The sequence below is a fragment of the Neoarius graeffei genome, chromosome 11 (genome assembly GCF_027579695.1).
Source record: "Neoarius graeffei isolate fNeoGra1 chromosome 11, fNeoGra1.pri, whole genome shotgun sequence".
In the NCBI taxonomy this organism is placed as follows: Eukaryota; Metazoa; Chordata; class Actinopteri; order Siluriformes; family Ariidae; genus Neoarius; species Neoarius graeffei.
Window position 1 is genome coordinate 41,470,371 of NC_083579.1, and position 24,762 is coordinate 41,495,132.

At 43.3% G+C, this 24,762-nt stretch overlaps 1 protein-coding gene across 2 annotated transcripts in view; it reads right to left on the reverse strand.

Annotated features, from left to right (window-relative positions):
• tecpr2 (tectonin beta-propeller repeat containing 2) overlaps window positions 1-12,334 on the reverse strand; it is an 86,657-nt gene extending 74,323 nt beyond the window's left edge. Inside the window, exon 1 of one of the 2 annotated variants that reach the window (XM_060933934.1) lies at window positions 12,195-12,334. The gene's annotated coding sequence lies outside the window, so the exon portion shown is untranslated. The other variant, XM_060933935.1, reaches the window with a different exon arrangement.
• Between the last annotated feature and the right edge of the window lie 12,428 nt (window positions 12,335-24,762).

Consider the following 24,762-nt stretch of genomic DNA (forward strand, 5'->3'; position numbering starts at 1 on the left):
ATACTGGGCCGTTTTTTGGACCACTACCCCTCGCCTGCGACCGTCGTTGTCCATGTTGTTTTCCATGCTGTATTTCCGTCGACAAATAGCAGGAAGTGAAGTCCGCGCCGTTTTTCAGCAGTCGCGTCACATGACCAACGCCAGCGAATCAGGAAGGTGGATGTCACAGTGACGTTGTCCAATGACGACGTCAGCCTAGAGCTCAGCACTGCGTATCCTCGTTCCTCAATGTTTACACAGCACCGGATCAGATATGTACTGGGTCGAATACGTGGGCCCTGGCGGATTCAAATTGTTCCGCCTGTGGAGTCCTTTCCCAGCGTTTTAATGTGCACGGACAGTGCATCTGCAACGAAAACGATACGGATACGGTCTAATGTAAACACTGAACAGTTAAATGAGGAAAAAGCCTCTGCCATGGCCATCTCAGTCCCCTGACCTGAACCCCATTGAAAACCTGTGGGGTGAGCTGAAGGAGGGTGCGCAAGAGAAGGCCGAGGACCCTCCAGGTGCTCTGGTTTCCTCCCACAGTTCAATGACCTGCAGATTGGGTAAAACACCCAGCACAAGACAGTGCGTACTTCGTGCCGGTCCCAAGCCCACACAGACTGGGGAGGGTTGCATCAGGAAAGGCATCTGGTGTAAAACCTATGCCAAATCAAATATGCGGAACAGATCCGCTGTGGCAACCCCTAACAGGAGCAGCTGAAAGATAATGTTTTTATTGAAAATAATTTTCTTGATGAGGGACTTGCTTTTCTCATTTTTTCAGTGTGAGATGAAGCAACTTCAGCAAAAGGTGGATTTTTTCCTGAACCCTTTTTACTAATTTTTACAAGAAGTGGCAAGAATTTTGGAGTGCACTGTAAATGCAAAGAAATTCTGTCAAGCAACACTGCCTTCAAAAATAATGAAATTAAAAGGTTTCTACATTTAAAAAAAAAAAAAAAAAAATAGAAAGTGCAGTAAACTAAAATAAATTAAACAAAGTCATTTATTGTGCTGACTCTTTGCTTAACAAACGTCATCGCAGGTAGATTGTGTGTAGTTTTATAAGGAAATTATCTGTAAAGTTTACTGAGCATCTTGCAGACCCGGTTTTTCTGGACACTTTGACTGTCGCTTGCTTCTTAAAGTGTACCTGTAGTGAATTTTAATTACTAGCTATTGCAAAAGATCACGTATGATACCAGTGGTTCCGTCACATGACATTCGTCATAAGCTCTTGTCAAGTACATGTGAGTTTTAAGTCACCGCTCTGCCAGTCACCGTTCATCATCAGTATCGCAGTTCTCACGATTGAATCGAGTCGCTGTCCTGAATCATAAAATGAATCATCTGAAGCGCATAAAATCCGTATGCCATCTTGCAACAAGTTTTACCTCCAAATAGCCCAAATATATCCCTATATTCCCTAATGGGATGTCAGACGCATTTTATCCTGTTTACGGTGGGCGTTCCCACCACAAAAAGAAACCAATAGAAACCGAAAGAGTGAAAGTGATTATCATCTGTGTCCGAAATCACTCACTTGTTCACTACTCCCTATGAGTGCACTATATAGGGTGTAATAATCCTCACTATAATTTTGGACAGCACTACAAAATGGCGTCCTCAGTATATATGGTGAGTAGGGAATGATTTCGGACACAGGGCACGTGAATACCGTATTTTCTGGACTATAAGCCGCTACTTTTTTCCTAGGTTTTGAACCATGCGGCTTATACAAAGGTGCGGCTATTCTGTGGATTTTTCTTCCACCGCTAGGGGCGCTCTAACCGGAAGTAGAATCAAAAATAAGATAGACGGAAAATCAATGCAAAGAAGAATTAGCAGATCTTTAGCAGATAGAACACGCACGACAAATTACTAACTGGTAATTATTTTCAAATCCAGCGAAGATGATTAAAGTGACTTGTGGTTTCAAACACAGGAGAAATGAAGGTCAATAAATACCAGTTATTTTCTCTTGGTTCTGTTCCGTTTTAATCAGCAAAGTTGCTGCCGTGTTAAAAGGCACTGTTCGGAAAGAATCTGTTCAGGTACATACATGTACATTTACAGTACAAAATCGTTCTGTACATGCAGTAAATATCAACATAGATATCTGCGGCTTATAGCCCGGTGCGGCTTGTATATCTTTTTTTTTATTTTTAAATAGAGCGGATGCGGCTTATATACAGGTGCACTCTATAGTCCAGAAAATACGGTAGTCTTTTATGAACGCAGAAACGTGCGCGCCGGTGTGACCGAGTAAGGTGACAAGTTTTATGTTTTATCTAATTTAGGTAATTTAAAAACTATAAATATTATTTGGCAGTGGGCATATAGGAAAGTGTAAAGTTTGTCAATATGTTTATCATGCTTCTATGATTTAAAAAAAAAACCTTGAAGATTTCCCTCTCAAAACATGACCTACTCTTTCTAAACCTGCTGAGGTTTGCCAGCAAAGCGCTCGACCCCAAAGTACAACCAAATCTACTTGCACATAATGCCATGAAATAATAGATATGTGCCATAAAGATCTATTACAAGTATTAGATCTAGATTTATTCAACGTGTTCTGAAGTTACTTGACTGGGAACTGGGAACCTCAACCCACAGAACACTGCTTGTTTAGTCGCACCCAATAACCCGGAATCAACGACTGTACGCCACTTCCAGCTGGCAGTGGCTGCTCCCTGTGGTTCTGCCTCCGTGGGTAATTCACGGAATAAAATTGTCCCTAAAAGTGCTTTTACTTTCGTTTTTTTGGTCTTTTGTCTACAAGTAATACATAAAGTACGATTAAGGGGGAGGTACAACACGTACACCTAGCAGTGAGGCAGGTACATTTTTAGAAGTAACTAGAAACGCATATCTATACCAACATGTCTCATTTGCCACAAGGCATCAAATCAACCAGGAAAGTAACGCTCTGGACTTGGTATTTACCGACAAAAGTGGCATGATTAATGACATTGATACTAGACCACCTACTGGAAAAAGCGAGCACATTGTTCTGTCCTTCACCTATAACTGCTATGCAAAACGATCACAAGACACACCAGTGATGTACCAGTATCACAAGGGAAACTATAAACAAATAGCTGAGGAACTACAGGTCAGCTGGGCTGAAGTTCTATGCAACCTAGATGTTGAGGAAAGTTGGTCAGTCTTTTCTAGCGAGATTAAATCTGCAGTCAACAAGAACATACCCAAGATAACACCACCATTAAAGGAGAAAGGAAGGCTATCATGGAAGGATAGAAACACTACCACCAAACTGAACAAAAAGCAAAGAGCGTGGACGAAGTATTGTGAAACTAAGCGACAGGAGGACTACAAAAAAAAAAAATATACCAGGATACATAACCAAGCATGTTGGGCTTCAGGAAAGGCACTAAAGAAATATGAGAAACAACTGGCTTGAAATATCAAGAAAAATGCCAAACTATTCTGGAAATATGTGAATACAAAGTCAAAAACAAGAGAATGTATACCAGACTTGGTGGATGAAATATCTATGGTGTGCACTGACAAGGAAAAAGCAGAACTCCTTAAATTCTTTGTTAGTACCTTCACAAAAGACGACACCCAATCCATCCCTATATCAAGACAGCAACAATACAGTGAAGAACTAAGCAAGATTGAAATTAGTGAGAGTGATGTGTGTAAGAGATTAAAAAACTTAAACCCAAACAAATCAATGGGACCGGACAACATCCACCCACGTGTCTTAAAAGCGCTAGCAGAGACATTGTCAGTACCCTTGCAAATAATATTCACCAAGTCACCTGAAGAACGCAAGCTCCCCAGTGAATTAGGGTATTAGGCAGAAAAAGAAATTTACCAGTCAAAAATAATATTTTATATAATCCTGATAAGCGCCGCAGGTGCGAAGACGAGCGCCGCAGGCGCGAAGTCCCTCTAGGGGGGTCTGGGGGCATGCCCCCCCAGAAAATTTTTGAAATTTAGACTTCATTTCCTGCATTCTAGGACATTTTCAGGGTGAAATGGCGTGTAATTTTTGATCAGAAATATTGCATATTTTTACTTTGTATTTTTTTCAGTTTCACTCCTGAATGTATCAGATGTATGTATGGTGTTTGATTTGGTAACAAAAGTGAAAAGAAAATAAACAACAATGAATTGTATATAATCTTTTGATCTAGTTACAGTATTTAATAAAAAAAAAAAAAAACCAACAGTATTCTATTTTACCATACCCCAATGAAACCCCCTTGTTAATCAATGTATCACACATACCTTTTCTGTCTTTTTGTGGAAAAACGAATCAGTTTTTGTCACATTCAATTTGGGGCGTTTGTTGGGATTCATCTTGATCCAGAAGAGTGAGTCAGCAAAAAAAAATGCGGTTCTCCCGCCAAGAAAGAGGAAACTACAACGCAGGGTGTTTGGCAATTTTCGACCAATCAGAATTCGCGATTTATTCAGTCCGCATGTTACAAGATTCAGTGCGGGCCAAAATGGCGGAAACGATGAAATATTCTGATTTTTCATTTCAAGTTTTCAGTATTTTTCGTATTAAACTGTGTTTCTTACGATTTGTAAATGATGGCGGAACCACACACGGACTGGCCATCGGGAGTAGCGGGAGTTTTCCCAGTGGGCCGGTGGTTCAGTGTGGGCCAGCGGAGAAAAAAAAAAAAAAAACAGTTGCGCGCTGGCCTTTAATATGATAAGCAATGTTAACAGTTTCTTTAACAAACTGTTAACATTGCTTATCATATTAAAGGCCAGCGCGCAACTGTAATAAGCAATGTTAACAGTTTGTTAAAGAAACTGTTAACATTGCTTATCATATTAAAGGCCAGCGCGCAACTGTTTTTTTTGTTTTTTTTTTTCTCCGCCGGCCCACGCTGAACCACCAGCCCACCGGGAAAACTCCCGCTACTCCCGATGGCCAGTCCGTGTGTGGGCGGAACATAACTGGATTTATCGGATGACATGTGGGAGTATTCATGTGCGAAAATTTTCGGCATTATCGTCCGTTTCAGTATCCGTCTGTGTGTATACTTGCCCGTTGAAATCGGCAATTGCCCGTCAAATTTACGGGTGGACGGGTCTCTGCCTAATACCTTACAGTGAATGGAAAATTGGGCATATAAACACCAATCTTCAAAAAAGGATCCAAGAAAGCTCCTAGCAACTATCACCCAGTCAGGGGATACCAGTGCATCTCAAACGCTACATTCACACTGCAAGGCTTAATGCTCAATTCCGATTTTTTGTGAAATCCGATTTTTTTGTGAGGTCGTTCACATTAACAAATATATGCGACTTGTATGTGATCCTCAGTATGAACGAAAAGCGACCTAAAAGTGTTCCGCATGCGCATTGCAGGATACGACGACGTCACACGCAGTGAGCACGGCCAGTGTTTACGGAAGTAAAACCGCCCGGTTGCGGTATGACCCATCCAATCCAGCTTGAATAGCTGCATCCCCCCAAATGGAAATCAGCTCCCCAACCTCTGCGTCCTTCCATTGAGAAGATTCAGAACCTTCACAGCCCGAAGCGTCCCTCGCATTGTCGTCATGCGCAGGGGCGCAGATACGTTTTTTGAACTGTGAGGGACAAAAAACTGGGGGGGACAAAGCTGCCAGCAAACCAACCCCAACATGCCTGTCAAACTTGTTGTTAGTAACCATAGCAACCAAGCTCGAGCAACCTGTGCAGTCTGCGCAGCTCAACCAACCAAATATCAGTCTTTGTTTTATGTGAGTTGTTGCAACTATGTATACACTGCTGTGCACCTCAATAAACCGAATGGTAATCAGTCTTTTGATTTTTCCATGAGGTTTGCCTTATACAAAGAAAGACAGCATAGACGTTTTTTCCTCCCTATAAGTGGGGGGGACCGAACGAGGTGAATTTAAATCTGGGTGGGACGAGTCCCCCCCTCTATCTGCGCCCGTGATTATGCGCCATGTTGTTGTAACTTTTTTTGAGAGACCCGTCGCCTACTTCAGCGCAGAACAGTGACGTTTGTGGCTTGTTGATGACGTGTAAGTCGGATGAATGCGACCTGGCGGTTCAGACTGAAGTCGCATATGAAAAGAGCGGATAGGGATCGGAATTAGGACCACATATCCAAACGGCCTGGGTCGGATTTGAAAAAATCGGATCTGTGTCGTTCATATTGTCAATAAAAGATCGGATACAGGTCACATATGGGCGAAAAGATCGGATTTGAGTCACTTCAGCCTGCAGTGTGAACGTAGCCTAATAGCTCCATCTAAAACTTTTCCAGTGACAGATGTTAATCTGCCACTGGAAAAAAGTTTTAGAAGGAGCCATTAGAGATGCACTGGTATCCCACATGAAATAGACGTGCCATCTATTCACACGGCATCAGCATGGGTTTCTTCCAGGGAGGTCTACAGTGACACTTGAATGTTTGGAGGACTGGACAGAGTGGTTAGACTAGGGTTGACCAGTCGATGTTATATATTTGGACTTTCACAAAGCCTTTGACTCAGAACCAATGCAACGTCTCCTAGCAAAGACTGAACGCTACGGCATCAAGGGCAATTTGCTACATTGGATCAATTCCTTTCTTACTGAACGCAAGCAAAGAGTCTGTGTCAATGGGACCAAATCAGGATGGGCTGAGGTAAGCAGTGGTGTACCACAAGGCAGTGTGTTGGGACCAGTACTATTCACTATCTTTGTTAATGACATGCCAGAGGTAGTATCAAGCCACCCAAAATTAATTGCGGACGACACAAAGATGTTCCACCCAGTCAGTCACGAATGGGAATGTGAACTGCTACAACAAGACCTTTCTAATCTACAAAGATGGGCAGGAAAGTGGCAGTTGTGCTTCCACCCTGACAAACGTACAGTGATCCGAATTGGTCCAGGACATCCTGACTACACATAGACCCTTTGCACTGACGTCACCCGAAACCGGAAGTAAACAAACCCTGCGCCATATTGGAAGACCAACAAACTCGTGATTGGGGGAAATAACGGCAGCGCGCGGTATGTGAACCCACAAGGCACTTGATTCATCAAAAACCTACAATGGTAAACTTTTGTGCTGTGTTCAGGTGTTCTAACAAAGTTGATGGGAAAGGTGAAAAGAAGTCTTTCTACAGAATACCAGCTGTGATTGAGACACAAGGGGAGCAAACCAAGGAGCTTTCTGCCAGGAGACAGAGAGAGTATTTAGCTGCTTTATGCAGAGCGGATCTGAATACTTCAAGTCTACAGCAGTACAGAATATGTTCAGACCATTTTGTTACTGGTAAGTCACTAGGCTAGAGTGTTGTAGAACATTTTTTTAAATGTTTACTGAATAAAAACATCCTTAATTTTATCACATTTATGTTATATATTTAATTTCTTTCTTTTGTTTTAACTTTCCTCCCTCCATCCCGCTTTGGATTTTAAATATAGTTTTTCCCCCATGTCCAAATAATTCAAAGATATATAAATAAAAACAGATAAGTAGTAAATTAAAAATAAATTATGAAATAAAAAAAATCCATAACAGCATGAATACAGATTGCAGTAGTTTACAATGTCTGGGTAGCAAACAGATGGCAGAATTGGTGTCAGGTCCTCCTTATGTTTCCATTCTCCCTTGCCCCAAGTCTTATCATATGGGTCAAACCCATCAATCACAGCCAGTTTCTCCACATACCGTGCCCTTTGTGCAGCTGGTAATGTACTCACATAACCAGAATTATCAGCCATCGTGTCACTTCACTCATCGTGTCACTTCACAACAGCTGTAATATCACTTCACTCTCGCTCGTAGTTTGTTTTGTATTGTATGTATGTATGCATGTACAGTGGTGCTTGAAAGTTTGTGAACCCTTTAGAATTTTCTATATTTCTGCATAAATATGATCTAAAACATCATCAGATTTTCACACAAGTCCTAAAAGTAGATAAAGAGAACCCAGTTAAACAAATGAGACAAAAATATTATACTTGGTCATTTATTTATTGAGGAAAATGATCCAATATTGCATATCTGTGAGTGGCAAAAGTATGTGAACCTTTGCTTTCAGTATCTGGTGTGACCCCCTTGTGCAGCAATAACTGCAACTAAACGTTTCCGGTAACTGTTGATCAGTCCTGCACACCGGCTTGGAGGAATTTTAGCCCATTACTCTGTACAGAACAGCTTCAACTCTGGGATGTTGGTGGGTTTAGTCACATGAACTGCTCGCTTCAGGTCCTTCCACAACATTTCCATTGGATTAAGGTCAGGACTTTGATTTGGCCATTCCAAAACATTAACTTTATTCTTCTTTAACCATTCTTTGGTAGAACAACTTCTGTGCTTAGGGTCATCTTGAAGCATGACCCACCTTCTCTTGAGATTTAGCTAATGGACAGATGTCCTGACATTTTCCTTTAGAATTCGCTGGTATAATTCAGAATTCATTGTTCCATCAATGATGGCAAGCCGTCCTGGCCCAGATGCAGCAACACAGGCCCAAACCATGATACTACCACCACCATGTTTCACAGATGGGATAAGGTTCTTATGCTGGAATGCAGTGGTTTCCTTTCTCCAAACATAATGCTTCTCATTTAAACCAAAAAGTTCTATTTTGGTCTCATCCGTCCACAAAACATCTTTCCAATAGCCTTCTGGCTTGTCCACATGATCTTTAGCAAACTGCAGATGAGCAGCAATGTTGTTTTTGGAGAGCAGTGGCTTTCTCCTTGCAACCTTGCCATGCACACCATTGTTGTTCAGTGTTCTCCTGATGGTGGACTCATGAACATTAACATAAGCCAATGTGAGAGAGGCCTTCAGTTGCTTAGAAGTTACCCTGGGGTCCTTTGTGACCTCGCCGACTATTACACGCCCTGCTCTTGGAGTGATCTTTGTTGAACGACCACTCCTGGGGAAGGTAACAATGGTCTTGAATTTCCTCCATTTGCACACAACCTGTCTGACTGTGGATTGGTGGAGTCCAAACTCTTTAGAGATGGTTTTGTAACCTTTTCCAGCTTGATGAGCATCAACAACGCTTTTTCTGAGGTCCTCAGAAATCTCCTTTGTCTGTGCTATGATACACTTCCACAAACATGTGTTGTGAAGATCAGACTTTGATAGATCCCTGTTCTTTAAATAAAACGGGGTGCCCACTCACACCTGATTGTCATCCCATTGATTGAAAACACCTGACTCTAATTTCACCTTCAAATTAACTACTAATCCTAGAGGTTCACATACTTTTGCCACTCACAGATATGCAATATTGGATCATTTTCCACAATAAATAAATGACCAAGTATAATATTTTTGTCTCATTTGTTTAACTGGGTTCTCTTGAGCTACTTTTAGGACTTGTGTGAAAATCCGATGATGTTTTAGATCATATTTATGCAGAAATATAGAAAATTCTAAAGGGTTCACAAACTTTCAAGCACCACTGTATGTATGTATGTATGTACTTGGTCTTCCAATATGGCGCCCTAACAAAATCACGCGGTACGGTGACGTCACGCGGCAGCCCTCTATACCATGACTGATAAAACAAGAATGGTGCCATTAGCTTTCATGCAACAGGAAAAAGATCTGGGGATTCTGGTGGACAACAAGCTCAGTTTTGAGAACCATCCAGTTTCAAAAGCCAACCAGATTGCAGAACTTGTATGGAGATCATTTGAATACGTGGATAAAGAGGTCTTCTCCCTCCCGTACAAGTCACTGATACACCCGCATCTTGAGTATGGTGCCCCAATATGGTCACCCTACACATGGAAATTGGCAGAACAGATAGTGTGTTCACAGACGTGCCACAAAACGCATACCTGGACTGAAGGATCCTCCATATGAGGACAGACTGAAAGCTCTTAAGCTACCTACATTAGTGTACCGCAGACTACGAGGCGATATGATAAACACCTACAAATAAATACATGAAAAATACGATACAAAGGCATGCATAACAGGAATGAAGACAAACACCAAGAGAAGCAGGCATAGTCTACAACTGAAAAACAACAAGGTCAAGAACAACAAAAGATTTTCTTCAGCAACTGAGTGGTCTGTTGGTGGAACAACCTGCTGAACAGTTGTTACAGCGCCAAATGTTAATGTATTCAAAGCACAGTTAGACAAATATATGGAGGACCATCCCATGGTATACAACCACAGGGAACTAGACAACCCACAGAGACCTGAAATGACAGTCAGCTGAAAAGAGGAGTGGTTCAACTTGGAATACTACAATTCCTACCCAGCTGAAAGAGTTGACTCTACATGTTGTAAGCATGACCAGTACTGGTACACTTTAATTTTCCACTAAAATCCAGTAGCCTTCATTATGTCCATCCATCAATCCATCCATTATCTGTAGCCGCCTATCCTGTCCTACAGGGTTGCAGGCAAGCTGGAGCCTATCCCAGCTGGAGCCTATCCCAGCTGACTACGGGCAAAAGGCGGGGTACACCCTGGACAAGTCGCCAGGTCATCACAGGGCTGACACATAGACACAGACAACCATTCACACTCACATTCGCACCTACGGTCAATTTAGAGCCACCGATTAACCTAACCTGCATGTCTTTGGACTGCTGGGGAAACCGGAGCACCCGGAGGAAACCCACGCGGACACGGGGAGAACATGTAAACTCCAAACAAAGGCCCTCATCGGCCGCTGGGCTTGAACCCAGAACCTTCTTGCTGTCTTTGTCTGAAAAGTGCATCTTATGTAATATACTGCTTTCTTTCCTGACACACAAACATTTTTCTGGAACAAACTCATCTCATCTCATTATCTCTAGCCGCTTTATCCTGTTCTACAGGGTCGCAGGCAAGCTGGAGCCTATCCCAGCTGACTACGGGCGAAAGGCGGGGTACACCCTGGACAAGTCGCCAGGTCATCACAGGGCTGACACATAGACACAGACAACCATTCACACTCACATTCGCACCTACGGTCAATTTAGAGCCACCGATTAACCTAACCTGCATGTCTTTGGACTGCTGGGGAAACCGGAGCACCCGGAGGAAACCCACGCGGACACGGGGAGAACATGTAAACTCCAAACAAAGGCCCTCATCGGCCGCTGGGCTTGAACCCAGAACCTTCTTGCTGTCTTTGTCTGAAAAGTGCATCTTATGTAATATACTGCTTTCTTTCCTGACACACAAACATTTTTCTGGAACAAACTCATCTCATCTCATTATCTCTAGCCGCTTTATCCTGTTCTACAGGGTCGCAGGCAAGCTGGAGCCTATCCCAGCTGACTACGGGCGAAAGGCGGGGTACACCCTGGACAAGTCGCCAGGTCATCACAGGGCTGACACATAGACACAGACAACCATTCACACTCACATTCACACCTACGCTCAATTTAGAGTCACCAGTTAACCTAACCTGCATGTCTTTGGACTGTGGGGGAAACCGGAGCACCCGGAGGAAACCCACGCGGACACGGGGAGAACATGCAAACTCCGCACAGAAAGGCCCTCGCCGGCCACAGGGCTCGAACCCGGACCTTCTTGCTGTGAGGCGACAGCGCTAACCACTACACCACCGTGCCGCCCCTCTGGAACAAACTAATGTTTGGAAATCGAGAACATTGTTGTACTGACTCGATAATGTAGAAATCATACAATAATAATTAAAAAAATTTCACAAAGTTTGTGTTAAAATAAATATAATGAGACTTTTGCACTACATACATACACACAGACACACACACACAGTACTGTGCAAAAGTCTTGGCACACATATTTATTCACTCATAAAAACGCTACAGTATTAGGGCCAAGTTTTTTTGCCTGAACACACCCACAGCTACATTACACGTTAACCAGGCAATAACTAATCACCATGAAACTCGAAACAATCATCTGCTGTATTAGTTATAAACATCATACACTGTTATACAGTGACTGCCTGTGAGAGAATTATACATTCACAGCTAAGCTAACAATCTCCAGCTCCAAAGACCAACAGTAAGTTAGCCAGTTAGCGAATATGCTCACACTGTTACACTCCCAGAGCTTCCTACATACAAAATACACAAACATTTCGCTTGGATACACGAACATTACACAAGAATAAAAGGTGTTTAATACCAAAAAGTTTGACACTACTGTATTTGTATGCTAGATTCAGCAGGTTAGCTTGTTGTTCAGTCAGTGTCCAGGAAAGTAACGGCCACATACAGAGACAAACATCAGTCCTTCACCACACACGACTTACACCGACACTGACTCGATGATCCTTTCACAGCACAGATAAAGATAATATCGGTGTTAAGTTCTCAGGCTGCCAGCAATATTTTGACATATGGCATGAACACATCACAGACATGTCTGCTCTTGTTGATGTTCCCCGCGCACTTCTTCTCTGCTTTAATAAGTGAAAGTGAAATTAAAACAACACCGCCACCTACCGTCGAGGAGTCCGAGCCGAGCTCAACAGCGCTCAGGCCGAAGTTCAATTCTTCTTCTTCTTCTTCTTCTTTGGTTTATTGGCGGATCACATTTCTTTGGTGCATACCGCCACCTACTGTACAGGAGTGTGTAAAGGGACTTAGCAGACTATCATGGCTATCTGAAGTCTCATCTCATCTCATTATCTCTAGCCGCTTTATCCTGTTCTACAGGGTCGCAGGCGAGCTGGAGCCTATCCCAGCTGACTACGGGCAAAAAGCGGGGTACACCCTGGACAAGTCGCCAGGTCATCACAGGGCTGACACATAGACACAGACAACCATTCACACTCACATTCACACCTACGGTCAATTTAGAGTCACCAGTTAACCTAACCTGCATGTCTTTGGACTGTGGGGGAAACCGGAGCACCCGGAGGAAACCCACGCGGACACGGGGAGAACATGCAAACTCCACACAGAAAGGCCCTCGCCGGCCGCGGGGCTCGAACCCTCTTGCTGTGAGGCGACAGCGCTAACCACTACACCACCGTGCCGCCCTGGCTATCTGAAGTTTAAGAAAAAAAACTAGATAGAACTCGATGGGGATGCCTCCGCCTGGTAGACTACACGCCTTATTAAGTTGTGATTTGGGGATGGACATATGACCTTACAGTAATCTTGACCTGTGACCTTTTAACCTCAAAATCTAATCAGTTTATGTTTGTCCCCAAATGCACAAATGGTGAAAGTTTGGTGAAATTCCTTTCATTTGCCTTGGAGATATTGTGTTCACAAGGTTTTTGGGCAGACGTTTGACCTCACAGTGACCTTGACCTTAGACCTTTTGATCTCAAAATCGAATCAGTTCATCTTTGTCCGCGTGGGTTTCCTCCAGGTGCTCCGGTTTCCCCCACAGTCCAAAGACATGCAGGTTAGGTTAACTGGTGACTCTAAATTGACCGTAGGTGTGAATGTGAGTGTGAATGGTTGTCTGTGTCTATGTGTCAGCCCTGTGATGACCCGGCGACTTGTCCAGGGTGTACCCCGCCTTTCGCCCGTAGTCAGCTGGGATAGGCTCCAGCTTGCCTGCGACCCTGTAGAAGAATAAAGCAGCATGAGATAATGAGATGAGATGAGTGCACAAATGGTGAAAGTTTGGTGAAATTCCTTTCATCTGCCTTGGCGATATTGTGTTCACAAGGTTTTTGGACAGACATTTGACCTCACGGTGACCTTGACCTTAGACCTTTTGATCTCAAAATCTAATAATTTCATTCTTGTCCCAAAGTGCACAAATGGTGAAAGTTTGGTGAAATTCCTTTCATTTGCCTTTGAGATAACGTGTTCATAATGTTTCGGGACGGACGGATGGACAACCCGAAAACATAATACCTCCTGCACCTTAAGGTGGCGGAGGCATAAAAAGGATCCTAGATCCTTTTAATTAAACCTGTATGATTAAGAAAAATAAATAGGGATTTGATCCTATCTCTCTGCATTCCTTCTTCCTTAAGGATGTTTTCTATTCCATTATCAGCCTCTCTTTCTCTCCATTGCTGTCTGTATTCTGTGTATTTATTGCAATTAAATAAAACATGAACTACATCTTCTAGAACTTGACATTCACTACATAAACCATGACTCTTCCCTATTAACCGTAGAGTGCCATTTGAAGTTCAAATCGCTCTTTACTGCACTACATAGAGCACGAAATAAGGGCTTCTGCTTACTATCTAGTGAGCTGTGTGGTCAAAGATGGAGTCATTTTAGACAGACAGTTATCAGGTCTGGTTTACGACAATTTAAGCAAAAAAGGTCAAGCTTATCTTGTTTGAAAAACGTTTAGAGTACTCTTATTAAGATTAAGGCTCATTCAGACACTTAAAGAAGTTGACATCGGACATTTCATAGATCAGCAGCTTATAAAACAATGTTTGTGCAATAGGGGGCGCAATGATAAAATGACATGAAATCTGAATGCAAAAGGGTCTTTATAAAATTCATACTTTATTTCTCTTTCCTACTCCAAGACTATTATTCACTTATTAAATTGGGCAGCACGGTGGTGTAGTGGTTAGCACAGTTGCCTCACAGCAAGAAGGTCCTGGGTTCAAACCCAGTGGCCGACGAGGGCCTTTCTGTGTGGAGTTTGCATATTCTCTACATGTCTGCGTGGGTTTCCTCCAGGTGCTCCGTTTTCCCCCACAGCCCAAAGACATGCAGTTAGGTTAATGTGGGGTGGCCTCGGGCTGAATTGCCCTTGAGCAAGGTACCTAACCCCTGACTGCTCCCCGGGCGCTCTAGTGTGGCTGCCCACTGCTCTGGGTGTGTGTGTTCACTGCTTCAGATGGGTTAAATGCAGAGGATGAATTTCACTGTGCTTGAAGTGTGCATGTGACAAATAAAGGTTTCTTCTTAAATTAAAACTGTATTAAATTACAGGTGGCACAGTGGTGTTGTGGTTAGCGCTGTCGCCTCACAGCAAGAAGGTCCTGGGTTTGAGTCCAGCGGCCGGCGAGGGCCTTTCTTTGTGGAGTTTGCATGTTCTCCCCATGTCTGCATGGGTTTCCTCCGGGTGCTCCGGTTTCCCCCACAGTCCAAAGAGATGCAGTTTAGTTTAATTCTTCTTCTTTTGGCTGCTCCTGATTAGTGGTCGCCACAGCAGATCTTTCATCTCCATTGCTCCCTGTCTTCCGCATCCTTCTCTACCACACCTGCCACTTTCATGTCCTCTCTCACCACATCCATGTATCTCCTCTTTGGCCTTCCTCGTTTTCGTTTGCCTGGCAGCTCCATCCTCAACATTCTCCTTCCAACATGCTCTGCATCTCTTCTCAGGATGTGCCCATACCATCTCAGTCTCATCTCTCTTAGCTTAATTCCCAAGCTCTCCACATGTGCTGTCCCTCTGATGCGCTCGTTCCTTATCCTGTCCAACCTTGTCACTCCCATTGCAAACCTTAACATCCTCAACTCTGCCACCTCCAACTTTGCCTCCTGTCTCTTCGTTAAGGGTACGGTCTCCAATCCATACATCACAGCTGGTCTCACTACTGTTTTATACATCTTACCTTTCACTTTTGCTGGGACTTTCCTATCACAAATGACTCCCGAAATCCTTCTTCAGCTGCTCCACCCTGCCTGCACTTGCTTTCTCACCTGACTATCGCAGCCCCCAGGTTAGGTTAATTGGTGGCTCTAAATTGACCGTAGGTGTGAATGTGAGTGTGAATGGTTGTTTGTCTATGTATCAGCCCTGCGATAACCTGGCGACTTGTCCAGGGATGTACCCCGCCTCTCGCCCATGGTCAGTTGGGATAGGCTCCAGCTTGCCTGCGACCCTGTAGAACAGGATAAGCGGCTACAGATAATGGATGTATGTATGTATAGATGGATGGATTAAATTACATATTTCTGATGTATCAAAGGTTTTATTCTGTCTCTGTAAGTGCATTTGAGATGTTCTACATACATGTAAACTCCTCCTCATCCTCTTCTTCTTCTTCTTCTTCTTCTTCTAAACATTTCCCAGAATGACTTACAGAAGTGCTCCATCAAAAACATAGCTCCATTCCAAGTAATGTTATACTTTGTGAGCTGAGCAGGGTTCAAAATAAACACAAATATCTTATTCTAAATGATTGCATTATAATCGGGAAGGGCACTCAGTAGAGTGCATACATCCGCCAAGCAACATATTCAGATTTGCATCAAAATCTAATCAATTGTTCCTTGGCCCATGGTCCACCTTTCCTCAAAATGTCAACTACTTTTTGAGTTACACTGGGAATAGACAAACCAACATAACCTCCTCCAACAAAGTGGATGTCTGCCAGGTTCTCCAGCTTTCTCCCACCTTGCAAAAACACATCACCAAGGGCTAAACAGCACAAATGTGTGAATGAATGTTTCCAGGATAGGCCCAAAAAGACATTTTCACAACCAAGAACTTTTTCAGAAATCTAATTACTGCACTTACAGTAAGCTCCTGTGCAAAAGTCTATTTACAGTACATATTTATACAAACTTTGTTCAAGATTTTTATTTTGACTTCTATATGGTCAATTTTAGATTTCTAAACATTGGCTTTCCAGCAGGGGTGGCACGGTGGTGTAGTGGTTAGCGCTGTCGCCTCACAGCAAGAAGGTCCGGGTTCGAGCCCCGTGGCCGGTGAGGGCCTTTCTGTGCGGAGTTTGCATGTTCTCCCTGTGTCCGCGTGGGTTTCCTCCGGGTGCTCCGGTTTCCCCCACAGTCCAAAGACATGCAGGTTAGGTTAACTGGTGACTCTAAATTGACCGTAGGTGTGAATGTGAGTGTGAATGGTTGTCTGTGTCTATGTGTCAGCCCTGTGATGACCTGGCGACTTGTCCAGGGTGTACCCCGCCTTTCGCCCGTAGTCAGCTGGGATAGGCTCCAGCTTGCCTGCGACCCTGTAGAACAGGATAAAGCGGCTACAGATAATGAATGAGATGAGGTTTTCTAGCAAAAAATTCAATGTTACAGAAAAATGTTTGTATGTCAGTAAAGAAAGCAGTACATAAGAGACACTTTTCAGACAAATAACATAATGAAAGCGAACATTATAATGTTAACAATATAAATAACATTACACGGTGGCACAAAGATATGAAGTTTAACTTCTCATGTTGAAAATATTTTCACTCGTTCGCTTCGCTCATTTGTGAATATGTTCACCACTCGAAGATAAACTTCATATCTTCGATATCCTCTATATCTTGTCTAAATAAAACAAGACAGGTCACAGTAAAATATTCAGCTTTACATTGGGCTGCATCCAGGATTATTATCATATTTTATTCCTTATATATTATACCGTATATAGAGGATATTACACGATAATGTGAGTGTGAATGGTTGTCTGTGTCTATGTGTCAGCCCTGTGATGACCTGGCGACTTGTCCAGGGTGTACCCCGCCTTTCGCCCGTAGTCAGCTGGGATAGGCTCCAGCTTGCCTGCGACCCTGTAGAACAGGATAAAGCAGCTAGAGATAATGAGATGAGATGAGATGAGATGAGATGAGATTATACCGTATATAGAGGATATTACACGGTAATGTGAGTGTGAATGGTTGTCTGTGTCTATGTGTCAGCCCTGTGATGACCTGGCGACTTATCCAGGGTGTACCCTACCTTTCGCCCATAGTCAGCTGGGATAGGCTCCAGCTTGCCTGCGACCCTGTAGAACAGGATAAAGCAGCTAGAGATAATGAGATGAGATGAGATTTCCAAAACAAGAAGATAAAATTAATTTCTTTGGACCACTGTGCAATGTTCTTTATATTATATAAACACATCCACAAAAAATACGCAAGTTCATCAAAATAATTTTAATTTTGAACTGGTTCGCCATTTTGACAACACACATCCAAGTCAGCAGGAAAACACTGGGGGTGACGTCATCGAAGTGAAATATCAGGAATTAATATACATACAGGACACTTTTTCGATAGAATAAAAGCATGTATTCTATTCCCTTCTAGCAGGTTTCATTCATTTGGTTTGATAACATGCAATATTGTTAGCATATCGCTTATCCTACGTGTATTACGTCACTCTACCCAATGGAGAATGAACATTTTATATGGTTAACGATATTGTCTGATTGTCAACACAACATGACATCACATGTCGGAGACATAAAACTTCCGTGCTAGCAAGCAACTGCAGCAATTTGTAAACAAACATGGCTGCCAGGTTTGCATCATTAAATACAAAAGATTTTAAGAGAATTTTGAAAGAGAAAGACATGTTGACCACCCAAAAGGAATCTGTTTGTATAATAATAATAATAATAATAATAATAATAATAAGTGTTACCAGGCAAAACAAACCTCGCCCGGTAGCACTTATGATGAATATGAAGGAAGAGATCACAAAAAAAAGGTACCCTATGGGTACATGTGGCTATCTATCCATCCATCCATCCATCCATCCCTTATCTGTAGCCGCTTATCCTGTTCTACAGGGTCACAGGCAAGCTGGAGCCTATCCCAGCTGACTATGGGTGAGAGGCAGGGTACACCCTGGACAAATCGCCAGGTTATCGCAGGGTTGACACAGAAACAAACAACTATTCACACTCACATTCACACCTACGGTCAATTTAGAGCCACCAATTAGCCTAACCTGCATGTCTTTGGACTGTGGGGGAAACGGGAGCACCCGGAGGAAACCCACGCGGACACGGGGAGAACATGCAAACTCCACACAGAAAGGCCCTCGCCGGCCACGGGGCTCGAACCCAGGACCTTCTTGCTGTGAGGTGACAGTGCTAACCACTACACCGCCGTGCTGCCCACATGTGGCCACTGCTTATAAATGAAACTGTTTTCTGATACCATGTCCATACAGTGAATATAGCATATATATTTACTCTATGAGGCAGTAGCCACAAAAATGAAGCATAATCCAAAAATGAACAATTTAAAAATCACAGAAGTAAACTATACCAAGTGTCTGTACTTTATATTATTCTACTCTTACCTCTTACGGTTTTTGAAACTGAAACCTCCGAACCAAGGCTGACATACACATGCTGTCACCAGGAACGTACCAGGAAAAGGCCTGGCGCTTGAGCTCAGTGGAACATACTTTACTTCTGTAATAAGCATAAACATGTCTGAAAGTGATTTCTTTAGTCTAGTCCATTTATTTTGAATGGTGAACCGAATTGTATATGCTCACTGGCCATTTTAATTGGAACACGTGTATGTGCATGCACAGTGCGCGATTGTTACACTTTTACACTCTTACAGCATGATGACGTAGTGGCTAGCACCTCTATATGAGGCAGTAGCCACAACAAAAATTATTTTGACCTTTTTGGTGACCTTGACCGGATGACCCTCAAAATGTTGGAGGTTCTATTTGAGACCAATGCCCATCTATCCTGAAAGTTTCATGAAGATTGATCCAGCCATTTTCCCGTAATATTCTTAACAAAAAACAAAGAAACCCGACCAAAAACAATACCTCACCCCACTTACTCTGTAGTGGGTGAGGTAATAATATTGGCTGGCTTTTTTTCCTGGTATATCAGATATATTCCATTCAGCTAGCATGATATTAAACTTGTCAGAGAGTGGTAAGAGACGGATGTATGTGAAAAATAAGTAATATTTATTAATAGAAGCAAACACAGGCAAACAATCCAGATCAGCAGGCAATATCATAAACGAGGAACGAGCAAAGGGTCGGGTGAGGCAAACAGAATATAACAGCCACAGAGAATAAATGGAAACAAGGAACAAGAATCGGGAAACCAGGAAATCTACTATGGAAATACGGCTCGGTAAAGAGTCACAAAGAACTCAATACTTTGCACTAAACGTATATTTTCTCAGCCTTTATATATAGGCACGCTTGGACTCTGGACTGGACTCGGGCTCAAACTCTGGACATGGCTTGGACTCTGGACTGGACTCAGGTGTCGGCTCGAGCTCTGGACTGGAGCTTGGACTGGATGCGAGCTCAAACTCTGGACCTGACTTGAACACTGGACTGGACTCAGGCATGGGCTTGAGCTCTATCTGTGCATCATTCTGATTCTGGTCAGGACCCAGCAGTGAGACAATGATGTCTTCATAACCAGGTGGCAGCGGAGTGATGATGATGTCTTCATAGCCAGGTGGCGGTTGAGCAATGACGATTTCTTCATAGCCAGCTGAGGCAGAGGCTGCCCCATCATCCTCTGGCATTGGTTCTGGAACTGGCTCAAGTTCTGGCACTGGCTCTGGAGTTGACACTGGCACTGGCTCTGGTACTTGCTCTAGCAGTGACTGTGGCTTGTGCTCTGGTTCAGGTGCTGGCTCTAGCTTTGATGCTGGCTCTGGCACTTGCACTGATTCTAGCTCTGGATCTGGTTCTGGGATTGACTGTGAAGCTGGCTCTGGGATTGACTGTGGATCAGGCTGTGGGACTGGCTCTGAAGCGATGCCCTCTAGGAGGAGCTCTGGAGCAACTGTCTCCTCTGCTGTCACTGCATTGGCCACTGGAGGGAGCTCTGGAGCAATGGCCTCTTCTGCTGCATAGGCCCCAGACATGATAGCCCCCTCCCAAAATATTTCATGGGGTCCTCTGTAGAGGAAAATATAATTTTTATAGAATTTATAATTTCTAGAGATTAGTGTTTTTAGAGAAGTCACTCACAGAGACACTGTGTCTCATGTTTATATGAAATGAAGACTGTTGTTTTTATGTCACACTGTTCTCATTCGAGCCACTCTGGTCCCCTGTGGAGACCACCTCTCACCAGCCCAACTCACGGAGGTTGCCAGGCTATGCATGGAGTTTTCTGATATGTTCTCTCCCCTCCCAGGCCACACACACCTCATAAAACATCACATTAAGATGCCCCCAGGGATGGTGGTGCATACCTGCCCATACCACTTGCCCGAACACAAGAAAGCTATGGTTCAGGATGAAACTCAAGGTTGATGAGTTGCTCAATTGGTTAGGCACTGCTCTCTTTTATTTGAGACTGGATTTGACAAAGGGATATTGGCAGATCCTCTTGACTCCTTTATCCTGAGAAAAAATGGCCTTTTCCACACTGTTGGGCTTACACCAATTTGTCACCCTTCCTTTTGGGTTATTCAGTGCTCCTGCAATGTTCCAGTGGCTCATGGACAAAATCCTCTGTCCGCATACCATCTATGCTGCTGCCTACCTAGACAACATCATTATATATAGCAATGATTGCCCATGACACCTATAACACCTCAGGGCTGTTCTGGAGTCACTGATGTGTGCGGGCCTCATAGCTAACCTGAAAAAGTGTGTGATTGGGCAGATGGAAGTATGGTATCTGGGTTTCCACTTGGGTCATGGGCAGGTGCATCCCCAAATTGACAAGACTGCAGTGATTGCAGCCTGCCCAAGGCCCAAGACCAAAAATGGGATGAGACAGTTCCTGGGGCTGGCTGGCTACTATCGCAGGTTTATACCTAACTATTCAGATGTCACCAGCCTGCTGACTGATCTCACTAAAAAAGGAGCACCGGATCTGGTCCAGTGGACGGAGCAGTGCCAACAGGCATTCACTAAGGTAAAGGCTGCACTGTGTGGGGGGCACTTTTAAACTCTCCTAACTTCTCTCTCCCTTTTATTTTGCAGACAGATATATCGGACAGAGGGCTGAGGGCTGTTCTGTCCCAGGAGGTGGAGGGGGAGGAACATCTGGTGCTATACATCAGCTACAAGCTCTCAATGTGAGAAAATAAGTACAGCACCATTGAAAAGGAGTGTCTGGCTATCAAGCGGGCGGTCCTCACCCTCTGGTACTACCTGCTGGGGCACTCTTTCACCCTCTGTTTGGATCACACCCCACTCCAGTGGCTTCATCGCATGAAAGATGCCAATGCGCAGTTCACCCATTGGTATCTAGCCCTCCAGCCAGGGCCGAAGTGGGCCCTGTTTTCAGTCCGGGAGTTTAATTCACATTCAGGCCACTTTGAAATGGAGGAGGAATTTGAGTACATTAAAAAAGATAAAACAAATAATTGTTCTTTCACAATGCTTATTTGGTTTAAATTCAGGTAAACTTCACTTCACTTCACTTTAACAATATAGGTTCTCGCGTGCATTTGAACCAATGCTTGTGCATTACATGCCGCATACGCCTCGAAAATAATGGCAAATCAACAATGCTGGCGTACTCAGCAACCGGCAGATAAAGCGTGAGGGTGCATTAGGCAACTCAAAAATGGTTAAATGAAATGTAGGCTAAAGCAAGTGTTCGATTCTGCTTAGAATATTGGCATACGCATACACCTCTTCTAAGTTATATATTTAACAACAATTATTTAACATCAAATATGACTTCTAGGCCTATGTGTTCATAACCACAATGTGCGCATGCCTGTGGAAATGCACGGTGTGACAACGAGATGAAATAGGCTGGATGAGGAAATAAAGCGCAACAGCACATTTGGGACCTGTTCATCTAAAATTGTTAATAACTGGGATGTAAAGCAATGTCCGGTTCTTCTTAGAATTAAGACATACACCACATCTATACCGTGTAAATTGCGAGATTTCACATGACATCAAAAAGCTGAATTGACATCGCAAACTATCGACACATTATAGGCCTAGCATAGACTGATAAAATCGACAAACAGGGTTATCAAACTCCATATCTTTCGTAACCTACCAGCTGGTCTTGAGAACATATCTGTCAATTTGGCACATTTTGCTGCCACCTCCTTCCTTTTTTTAAGCTTCGCCCTTTCGGTTCCACCTGGCCTCTTTCTGCCCTCCATCACTGACGCGCGCTGTTTCGCGCCAATGTTGTTTAAGTTCCCCGCAATACAGAGGAGGAGTCTTGGACCAAACCAACTGCAATAGAGGGGAGGGGAGAATTTCCTTATTTGGTAGTGCCTATTTAATCTGCTGCGATGCTGTCGGTGTCTGGGCTGCCATGTGAAAATGCAGAGTGCAGTTGAATTGTTGATTAATGCAAGAATAAGATCAGTGACCAAAATTAGTGAAAATTATTTTCCCCATACTCCAAGCAGGCCACCATTGATGGTTTGGGCCGGGGATGGTCCCGGCTAAATATAGGGCCACCCCGGCATTGCCTCCAGCCTTTCAAATTCGAGATGGTCCACTGACCAGGGGCACAGATGGTGGTGGGAGTTAGTTGCAAGCCAGACAGCTACTCGGCCTGAGTCCGGCGGTGGGGGTATGTGACGGTGGAGGCGGGGTCAAGCATCAGTTTGTGAATGCAGGGTGGGGCCAGGGAAGGTGAGTGGTAATCACACCTATTGCCAATTGGTGTTGTGTGTGTGTGTGCCATAGTGATGACAGAGCAGTGAAAAGGAGGGGAAGAGCAAAGAGGTGGCTGTTTCCCAATCAGAAAATGTGTTCATGTGTGTATGTGTGTGATAAAGGCACAACGTTAAGCTGAAAAGCAAAAATAAGAATAAAGCTGTCTCACAGCTCCAGGATCTCTGGTTTGACCCTGACTTCATATGAAGTTTCTATGCATGGTCTCACCATGTGCAGGTTTCCTCCGGGTTTTCCAGTTCCCTCTAACCTCCCAAAAACATATCAGTAGCTGAAATGGATGCAGTAGCTTTCCCCTAAATGTGTGTGTATGTGTGTGCATGGTGTCCTGTGACGGACTGGTGTCCCAACCAGGGTGTATTTCCACCTCACACGCCGTGTTTCTGGGAATCTGGGCTCCGGATCCACCACGACCCTAATAAAGTGATTGGTGAAAATAAATGTGTGGGTTCTGCTATTTATTTACTTTATATGTATAATATACACAACATATTTGTATTTTATTGAACTCAATTTCAGTGATTGGAATGAATTGGTCTTGTTTTGTGTTTTTATCTGATTGATTAGAAATATGTACTTTAAAAAAAGGAAAATGTTGTATTTTCATCAGTAAGGTATTAAATATAAAACTCATTCTGCAATGAGCCTGCCATATCTTATATTATTTTTTTCACGGTCCGGTTTCCATCAAATCCTGCACTCTGATTAGCTGGCAAGCTGGTCCGTATCCTACAATATGGACCCCAGTTACGGACCCCGGTTATGGACCTCTGGCGACTTGCTCATTCACAACAACAACAAACATAGTAGCATTTTTTTGTCAACATTTATCTTTTTTTTTTATAAGATGCATTTATAAGATTATCAAAAATCTTATAATTTTTTGATAGCATTTCTCAGGAGAATAGCATTAATTTTACAGCATGGGTAGCAATAACGACAGTCTTCACAGAGAAAGCGAGTTTTACTACCCTGAGGAAGAAGAAATAAAACATTTCAGGAGAAAGTTAAAAACCTCTAACTGTTGCTAACGCCGAGCAAAAACATGGCTGAATCCTGAATGACTCAATTTTGTATAAATAGGGGACTACATAGGTGGCAAAATGTAGTTTTTTTCCTGCCATGGAAGTGCACTTGTATACCGAGGAGGTTGCCATTTACATTACAGCCATGAATGAGGATTCAAAATAGCATTAATTTTACAGCATGGATAGTGATAACGACAGTGTTCACAGCGAAAGCGAGTTTTACTACCCTGAGGAAGACAAAATACAAGAAAACATTTCAGGAGAAAGCTAAAAACCTGTAACTTGCTAACGCCGAGCAAAAACATGGCTGAATCCTGAATGACTCAATTTTGTATAAATAGGGGACTACATAGGCAGCAAAACATAGTTTTTTTCCTGCCATGGAAGTGCACTTGTATACTGAGGAGGAAGCAATTTGCATTACAGCCATGAATGAGGATTCAAAATGGCAGCTCGCTTTGGTTTTCCCTTTCAGGTGCTCTCGTTTTCTGTTAGAATTTGGTAAAGAAAAAAATAAATATATTATTTACCAGCTTAAGGTCGGTCCGTATGGTGA